The following is a 9,227-nucleotide window of genomic DNA, read 5'->3' as shown; positions in this document are numbered from 1 at the left end:
TCAAGCGGTCGTCATATAATGCGCAATTGTGACCCCGAAAGTGATGCCACTACGGGTGGTCCCGACAATTGAGTGAATTATCTGGTCTGGTCTGGGCTCGTGGACTAACAACAGTACTGAGCTCACCACTCGTTTTGATTAATCGTCCGTGCACTTCAGGGTTGCTTCGAAACGAGCGGACGTGGTAGTGGTGATTCAGAGGCAAGGGTTAGTGAATCACACACACAGGGGTAGGCAACCAAAATAACAAGAATAATTTTTTTTCGAATTCTGTAAAAAGCTCAGCATTTCAAGAGTCACAATGCGTGCGACTACGAGACGGTGGTGGTCCTTGATACATGACGTCACGAAGCAGTCAAGCAAGAGAGCCACCGCTCCCCCCCCTGGGCTCAGCCATCGAACAAAGGCGGCGGTCACCGCATCGTCATCATCATCGTCATCGCGCGCTTTCAAATGCGCTTCTGCGGCCGTCTGGAACGATCTTCCTTTCGATATTAGGAAGCCACTGGAGCTATGCACTTTTAAATCTCGATTGAGAACCCGTTTCTTACCAACTGCTTTTAGTGTTTAGTTGTCCTTCACCCGCACCTCCGATGAGCACGGTTGGCTACGTACGGCGCGAAAGAAGTTCAACATACGTACAACGGTGGCAGTGCAGCAGGCACGATTACATTTCTTCCCACATTGCAAAGCTCTGCTGACAATTCACCTGGTCAAACGACCCAATAAAGCATGACCCTTGTGAATAGAGGGCTTACTTAGACTCAGGGTCTCCTGGATAAATACATTACACTGATACTAAGATATTCAAATCTACATCCACCATGTCTTACCTCGTACATGAGTGGCTCTATGAAGGCGCTCTGTATAATTTGATCCGTTATTGTGCGCTTACCACCGTCACACACACCAATACAAAGACAACATCCTTCACCCACACACAAATACTCACACACAAACCTCACTCATACACTAACCTCACTCACTCACAAGACTAAACTCACTCACTCACCTACTCACACTCACACCAACCTCACTCACTCGCCGACTCACACTCACACATCGACGCCACACACACTCACACCAACCTTCGCCCCATCTCTCTCCTCCTCCTCCCTCCTCCATCCCCTCCTCCCATCCTTCTCACCCCCCGCCCCATCGCGCCCCTGTCTATAAGCGAGGGGAGCGTGCGCTCCGCTCTGCTGGGACATATCAGAGAAGGCAGCGGCAGCAGCAGCAGCTGAACACGTGCCAAGCCACGCGCGGGCCACTGCCGCTCAACCAAGTCAGCAGGGCCACCCGTGTGACACGCGGAGACGAACTCGGGCGTCTTCATCTCTCCTCCTGCTCCTCCTCCTGCTCCTCCTCGTCATCCATCCTCCAGAGGCGGGCAGGAATTCCGTTTCGTTACATTTCTGCTCAAGGTGAGCGAGCGCGCGCGCGCGCGTTGACGTGCAGTGGCGGTGGAGGAGTTCCATGTTCTCGGTCGATATGTTTCTGGAACGGCTGCGTTGGCTGAGGGTTGTGAGCTTGGTGTTGGTGTTGGGGGGCGATCGGCGTCAGGCACGGGCACTGAAGCACAGGGGACGCCAACTCCAAAGCAACGCGGGGTTGTTTCAGCCTCGCGTGTTCCTGTAACCCTGCGAGCGGCTTCATCAAAATTCGATACATCGCGAGAACAAAACAAGGCGAGATGCACGCCGAGTTGCCGGAACGGCGCGCGTGAGGGTGGAATGGTTGATGGGTGATGGGTGAGGGTTGATGGGTGATGGTTGATGGGTGATGGGTGAGGGTTGATGGGTGATGGTTGATGGGTGAGGGTTGATGAGTGATGGTTGAAGCTACGCCGCATCGATATCGTGGGCCAGAGTCTGTCTACTGCTGGATGGGGGTAGCCGTCCCATTCGGTGCGGCGATGTCAAAATATCGCTCGTGTCTGTGCATCGTCATCGCTCCATCTCCCTCTTGGCCGTCCCCTCGCGTGCGGTGTTCCCTCCGCTCCCTCGCCGGTCTCGTTCACTAGGCACCTTCGTTAGCGTCCCTTCTGGCGATGAGTAATTCCCACATCAGCTTTTATTCTTGGGCAGTAGAATGCCCCTCATTTGCCACTGTTGGACGATCCACGCGTTCGCACCCATTACACGAAACGAGCTTGCCACGAGTAGACCGCGGTGCCTCGTGACCTCGTCAAGAAGCATCGTGAACCATCGTCACGCCAACTCCCCCGCTCATCCTCGCACCAGAAGCAGCAGCGGCAGTAGCAGCAGCTTCTGGCTCAGCCATCGAACAAAGGCGGCGGTCACCGTGTCATCGTCGCGCGCTTTCAGATGCGCTGCTGGGGCCGTCTGGAACGCTCTCCCTTCCGATATTAAGAAGCCACTGGAGTTATGTACTTGTAATTAATCTAGATTGAAAACTCATTTATTTACAAAACCGTTTGTTGTGTTTAGTTTGTTGTCATTCCTCCGCACCTCCGATTAGCCACGGTTGGCTACGTACGGTGCGAAAGAAGTTCACCACGTACACACAGACACACGTATGTTCCTCTGCCTCGGTGCTATTCTGAGCACGCATCTCGGTCCGCATGCCGCTTCGCTCACCTGCCAGGTTGTGTCCGCGCATTTCTGATCCACGTTCAACAACCAGAGATCATAATTCGCGTCGTTACGCAGAATACAACATTGCAAAAGAGGTCAGCAGATAATGTATCCTGCGTGTGCCCGCCTCTCCACACAGTAAAGTAAAATCATGCGTTACACAAATCATTATCTTGTTGTTTGCGTTATGCATTGCATAACTTCGCGTCGAACAAGAACCCTCCATATCTCAAAGAAGAAGGAGGCCTGGCAGCTCACCAGCAACGATTGAAGCAATCCCCTCTCTGCTGCTGCTGCTGAGAGCGCTTTGATGTGTCGCGACGGGCCCAGGGTCCGTTTGGACTTTGATGTGTCTACTTGTGTAAAGACAACTTTGTGTCTACTTGTGTAAAGTCAACTTTGATGTGTCTACTTGTGTAAAGTCAACATTGATGTGTCTACTTGTGTAAAGTCAACTTTGTGTCTATTTGTGTAAATACAACTTTGATGTGTCTACTTGTGTAAATACAACTTTGTGTCTACTTGTGTAAAGTCAACTTGATGTGTCTACTTGTGTAAAGACAACTTTGTGTCTACTTGTGTAAAGTCAACTTTGATGTGTCTACTTGTGTAAAGTCAACTTTATGTGTCTACTTGTGTAAAGTCAACTTGATGTGTCTACTTGTGTAAAGTCAACTTTGATGTGTCTACTTGTGTAAAGTCAACTTTGATGTGTCTACTTGTGTAAAGACAACTTTGTGTCTACTTGTGTAAAGTCAACTTTGTGTCTACTTGTGTAAAGTCAACTTGATGTGTCTACTTGCTTGACGTGGAGAGACGGGCATGTGAAGGTGGCGTGGTGTCAGCTTAACCATCGAGTTACCAGACAGGCGAACAGTGTAGAGTTAAAGGATTGTGTACAAAACATAACCGTGCCCTATATTCACCCATGAGAGTCTTAATAGTCGATATTTACGCACGAGTCTTTGGACAGACGAAATTGAAGAATCGATGGTTGTACTGCCATTCAAGGCTACAACATTCGACTGAGCTTCGTGACGCAGGGCGACTTGGTCGGAACTGTCCATTCAGTTGAGACCCGTGGCTTCAATGCGTTCACCAGATAATAATCACAAAGAGCCGACCCCTCATAGCCTTCACGGGATGCGAGGACGAGTGGTATGAGGCCGGCACCGTCCGTGATGGGGTGAGTTGGCCAGCACCACTCCCGGTCGCCTTTGTCTCCCGAGTGCCGAAGTTTGCACATCACACGCGGCACGACTCATTTGAGGGGTAGAATTGGCTCCGGCAGTCCTCGCTGTCGTTGGGGGCAGTGAGCGGGAATCGCAAAACACAACACGCACATACAATGTAGGTCAATTCACTAATCCCATATCTGCATTTCCCATAAATATGCTAAATTCCTTTGTCAAGGCGCTCTTCCCCCTCCAACCTAGCTTAAATATACGCTCCAAGCCTGGGGTGTTTCATTCAGACGCTGTCTTCCCGACAGACCTGTTCTTCACCTGAGGACGGCTACTTGCGTTGTGGCCGAAACGTCGTGAGAATTATTTTACTATGTTTTATTTTTATTATTTTATTATTTCCCTTCTACGTGATGACTTTACCGAAATAACCAAGAAGACAAACGTAACTAATTAAATCTAACTGATTGTCAGTACTGTGGATAAATACGCGTCTTGCCTCCGCACCGTCGCCCCATGGCTACACGCTGTGCAAGAACGTAGCTGTTGTCATCCTGCGTGCGCGTGCACAACCCATCGAGATGCAGCCCACGCTGAGGTGGTCCCCGTTGTCACGCCGCCATCGCCACGTGACGGTGGCAGCGAGACGTTTGGCCCGATGGCTCTCGCGTGTGTCCGCGTCACTGTCATGTAAATACATCGCGGCTTTTGTGCTCAGCCGGTTCTGTCTGGGTCGGCGATCCCGTAAAATAGATCCATGCCCGGCACATCACATCCAGTATACCCACCCGTGGCTGTAGCCGCTGCTCAGGTGCCTTCTCTGGTCTCGAGCTACCATCGACGTGGTCGACTTTGAGCAGCTCAGCCCAGGGCGTGCCACTAGCGACACGCACAAGGTACCGCGTACAACACGTGCGGGTGGGACATTGGGAGTTTATCTTGAGCACTATTACTACCTCTACAGGGTAACTTACAGCCTTGTTATCGATCCACTGCTGGGTGAAGGCCTCTCAACAGCTTTCGGGCATGCGTGTTGTTTGACCATACTTCACCACGCGGGTGAAGGGGCGAGGGGTGTGAGGGAGGGTGCCAGAGATCGCTTCAGAAGTCACTCGCCATTGATGTGAGTCGTAGCCAGGAATCGAACTGGGGTCGCTGGTTACCATATCGCAGTGCGCTAACCACTGCCCCACCGCTCCGGCCCATTGCCCGTAGAGTCCTCCAGACGGTACAAGCGCAGCCCTGCAGCCGCTTGCTCCTTCCCGCATTAGGAAGCCTCTGGAGCCATGCACTTTCTAAACCGATGTTGTTTAGTTCGTTGTGCTTACCACCGCACCTCCGATAAGCGCAGTTGGCTACGTACGGTGCGAAAGAAGTCCAGAATATATACTCACTCGCGCCATTAGCTCGCGAAGTTAGCTGTGAGATCTCTCGTCGTCGTGGTCTGGCTTGTTGGCGTCTCTCCCATTCCCCTTCAACACCACGGACGTGATCGTGGCAGAAGGCCGCCAAGTGGCTGCGGCACTGCTGATGAGGGTGGCGCAGCGTGAACCCCTCAAAGTGACCCAGCGCTCCCCTTCATCATCATCATTATGATGCATTCCCCGCGCTCCCCTGAAGCTCATTACAATTTAAACGCCTCCGCCCTCAAAAACGCTTCGACCGTTCAGGTTAATGCCGCCCTGGGCCACCTGCACCACGACCCGAGCGCAGCGGCTAAGAATCATGTGAAACGCCAAACAATAACCTCAGTTTTAGCATTGAATGCCCCTGCAGTGTGTGTGTGCATGGGGAGTTGGTAGGGCAGCGGTTAACGTCAGCGATTGACACCCGAAGCCGGCCCTGAGCCTCCCTTAGGTCGACTCAGCCTCAAAATGAGTACCTGGTGCGGCGTCTAAACACCGAGACTCGGGAGACAAAGGCAGCCGTGCGTGGGGTGCTGGTCACCCATCAAGCGCCGTGTTTGTCTTCGTAAGTAGGGGGGATATTTGTGTTTGTGTATGAGAGAGTGTGTGTCAGTACGTGAATGTGGGCCGCAGTGTGTGTGTGAATGAGTGTGTGAATGAGGGCGTGTGCAAATATTGCAGATAACTAAGTGATATCGTGATGTAAGGTGTGACGCAGCGACATTGCAGTGGCGATCTTGCCAAAGAAACTGCAGAGTGCAGAAGTTAACTCCCTCGCCTGGTACACAGGAGGTGCAACACACCACGTGGTGGTTGGGTCACACACCACGTGGTTGTTGTTGGGTCACACACCACGTGGTGGTTGGGTGACACACCACGTGGTTGTTGGGTCACACACCACGTGGTGGTTGGGTGACACACCTGAGCATCAATCGGGAGGGGGGGGGCTCTCATTGGGACCCTGAGCCCACGTTATTTTTCCTGGGGCCTCTCTTTCAATTCAAAAAATCTCAGCGACATTACCAAGGACATGAAGGCAAGAGAGAGAGACATGTCATGAGATAAGAGAATAGTGAAGTGAGATAGATACGCAGACGAGAAATCTTAATCCGCATTTTTATGTTAATTTGCTTGTTATATTCATGAGGATTTATATTCGAGCTGCTATGGTAATGCGGCCCTATTCTTTCACGAACCCAGGGCCCCTTGATTCACTTGGGGCCCGCAGATTTTGCTTGGTTTGTTGATTTATTCGCACCGCGACTGCCTGTCGTAGAAACATGGACATTTACACCGCTGCGTTCGGTATCTTTAGCCCTCGCTTTTATAGAACTCCACCAATGCGGCTTTCAGTGCAGAGCCATTCACCGTGAGAACGCCGCCGATAATTCATCACGACCACGAACCACGGCATCCCACTTGTCTCTCGTGAGTCTTTCTCGTTTGCACATTTGTCTCGCTCACGAGCCGCTCTGCGAGATGGGCGCTCGCGAACGCTCACGGGGTCCGGGCGGTCGCCGTGGCTCTCCCTGTGGCACGATGATAACGCGACCACGAAAGTTGTCAGCGGAGAGCCACCGAAAGGAACAAAATAACAAGGCTAATAATATAATAATATTATATAACATCATATAATAATAAAATAACAACGCTAATAATATACTAATATTATATAACATTATATAATAATAAAATAACAACGCTAATAATGTAATAATATTATATAACATTATATAATAACAAATAACAAGGCTAATAATATAATAAAATTATATAACATTATATAATAATAAAATAACAACGCTAATAATAGAATAATAATATATAACATTATATAATAATAAAATAACAACGCTAATAATATAATAATATTATTATATAACATTATATAATAATAAAATAACATCATGTCGGGGTTTTTTTCGCGTAAAAATTTTGGCTTTCGTGGCATTTTCTTACAAAAAAATAACATATCCCGTGTAACGTGAACCCCATTGTGTAACTGTCTTCACAGACGCAAAACAAACACCCTCCAATGACTAGACCACATCACACAGAGCACCCTCCGGAGCCTCACGGCACGAGAAGGATGCAACACTCCCGTCAACTGCGACATTACAGCCACATTCTGGCAGAAACCAGAGTCTTGAAGATGCCACAGTGGCCGGATCAGCCGTTTCCTTCCCTGCCTCCCTAATCTTTCTAGATTCGCATGTGTTTATGTCCCTATTAGACTAATATATAGAGATTACTTGCACAAGAACCTAACAGATTTTTGGCGTTTCTTGCTATCAGATCACGTTTCCATTTGGGGTTTTTATTTTTCTCCGATTCGCGTGTGTTTTGTTTATGACCGTCAAATACATCGTTTGCGAGTTGCGAAATATATTTCATGAGCACCATCGACTCGTTCTCTGCGATATTGATGTTTTTTGTCTTTTGCGTTTGTTGCTTCTGTGCTCACGCACCACGGATTCCCCTTGTAAAATAGACGGGCAATTGGCTAAAGTGCATAACCCGCGCGACAAATCAAACAACCTCCCCCTCGCTGCTTTGCGATGGCCTGGGCGGAGACGCGTCGACCAAGATCAAGCTGATTTTGTGTAACCGGGCGAGAAGGCAAGAGACCAGGATGAGTCTCATTTGCGAGTGTGACCTCGCTCACCAACATTACAAAAGCCAAGCACTTACAAAGCAGCAGTGAATCGATTAAGACATCTAAACAAAAACGACTGTTTTATTTAGTTTGTTCTATATTTTTATAATTTTATTATTTCCCTTCTACGTGACTTTACCGAAAGAACCAAGACTATAAAAGAACAACTGTGTTAGTTTGTTTCTCGATCGGCTTGTCCTGGCGAGGGCCGTGGCGGCAGCACGTTGAGTAGAGCGGTCCAGACGTCCCTCTCCCTGCGTTTCATGACGAATCTAGAATACTGCACAGACACGGATTCGTGCGAAGTAACGGATTACACGTGCTGCGTAAGTTGGCTCGTGAAGATGAATTTTAGGCCGATCATCGTACAATTACAAAGTTACGTTAGCCAGATATCGGGTGACTATTGTACTAATATGTACACAGACAAGTTAAACGCAATTACAAGTGCAGTTATTGCAAGTAATCGACGGCTCGGCATCAAATTGTGACCTATATGGGAGAGTAAGCAGGTATTTGTTTGAAACGATGGAATTCCAGGTGTTTGGGGCATTGACTGAGAAGGAATGAGACCCACGCGAGTTTTCTCCTTCGGTACAATCCCTCTGATGTTGGAGGGCGTCTCAAGATTGATGATTTTGGTTCCTGAATGAACACTGTGGGTAGGTAAGGGACCGAGCCATCTGTGTTTGTCATATAAAGGGATCAAGATGATCTTGGCCCGACGAATCTCGCTGCGAGTTGAAAGAGGTGGTGAGGACCAGTCTCAGGGTGAAGATCACAGCGAGGAGTGGAGTGATGTCGTTCGTTTGTAACATAGAGCACGAGGCAGAATGAAAGATGCAGGATTTTGCAAATACAATGTGGCTGTAGAGGTTGTTTGGCGAGATGTCACATACCTCGCCTGGTATGCAGGAGGTCGGGGGTTTGATCCCGACCCTGACGCCTGTATTTTGGAGTTTGCTTGTCTCTCTCCCCCATGATCGAGATTTTTTTCTTTATCTGGGTCCTCCAGTTTTTCCCTCCACATTTAGAAACATCACGCGTTTAGAGTATTTGGCAGCTATAAATGTCTACGTGATAAGCCACATCGTTGAGCTATCAATTGTGGCCAGGTTGCATCTGAAAAAATAGTTCAGTGGGCCTCACCTGGTAAAATAAAAATAGTTCAGTATATACGTTTGTATCTGATGTCAGCGAGGCCTTGTGTCGGCATGGATGTTTATTCCTTGTCAAGGAGCATAAACCACGACGCAAACGCCGGTCATCCTCGCAGTGGCTTTTGGCGAATCACCGAACAAAGACGGTCACTGCATCTCGCACTGTGAGATGCACTGCAACGCTCTTTCTTCCGACATTAAGAAGAAGCCACTGGAGCTATGCA

General features: G+C 49.1%; 1 protein-coding gene across 1 annotated transcript in view; it reads left to right on the top strand.

The window, feature by feature from the left end:
- The first annotated feature begins 1,239 nt into the window (after positions 1–1,239).
- Positions 1,240–9,227, top strand: part of LOC144948593 (extracellular calcium-sensing receptor-like) — a 63,986-nt gene continuing 55,998 nt past the window's right edge. Inside the window, exon 1 of the mRNA XM_078878173.1 lies at positions 1,240–1,424. The gene's annotated coding sequence lies outside the window, so the exon portion shown is untranslated. The remainder of the gene's footprint in view (positions 1,425–9,227) is intronic.

This window comes from Lampetra fluviatilis, chromosome 50 (assembly GCF_964198595.1).
Source record: "Lampetra fluviatilis chromosome 50, kcLamFluv1.1, whole genome shotgun sequence".
NCBI lineage: Eukaryota > Metazoa > Chordata > Hyperoartia > Petromyzontiformes > Petromyzontidae > Lampetra > Lampetra fluviatilis.
This window is presented reverse-complemented; position numbering and strand designations above follow the sequence as displayed.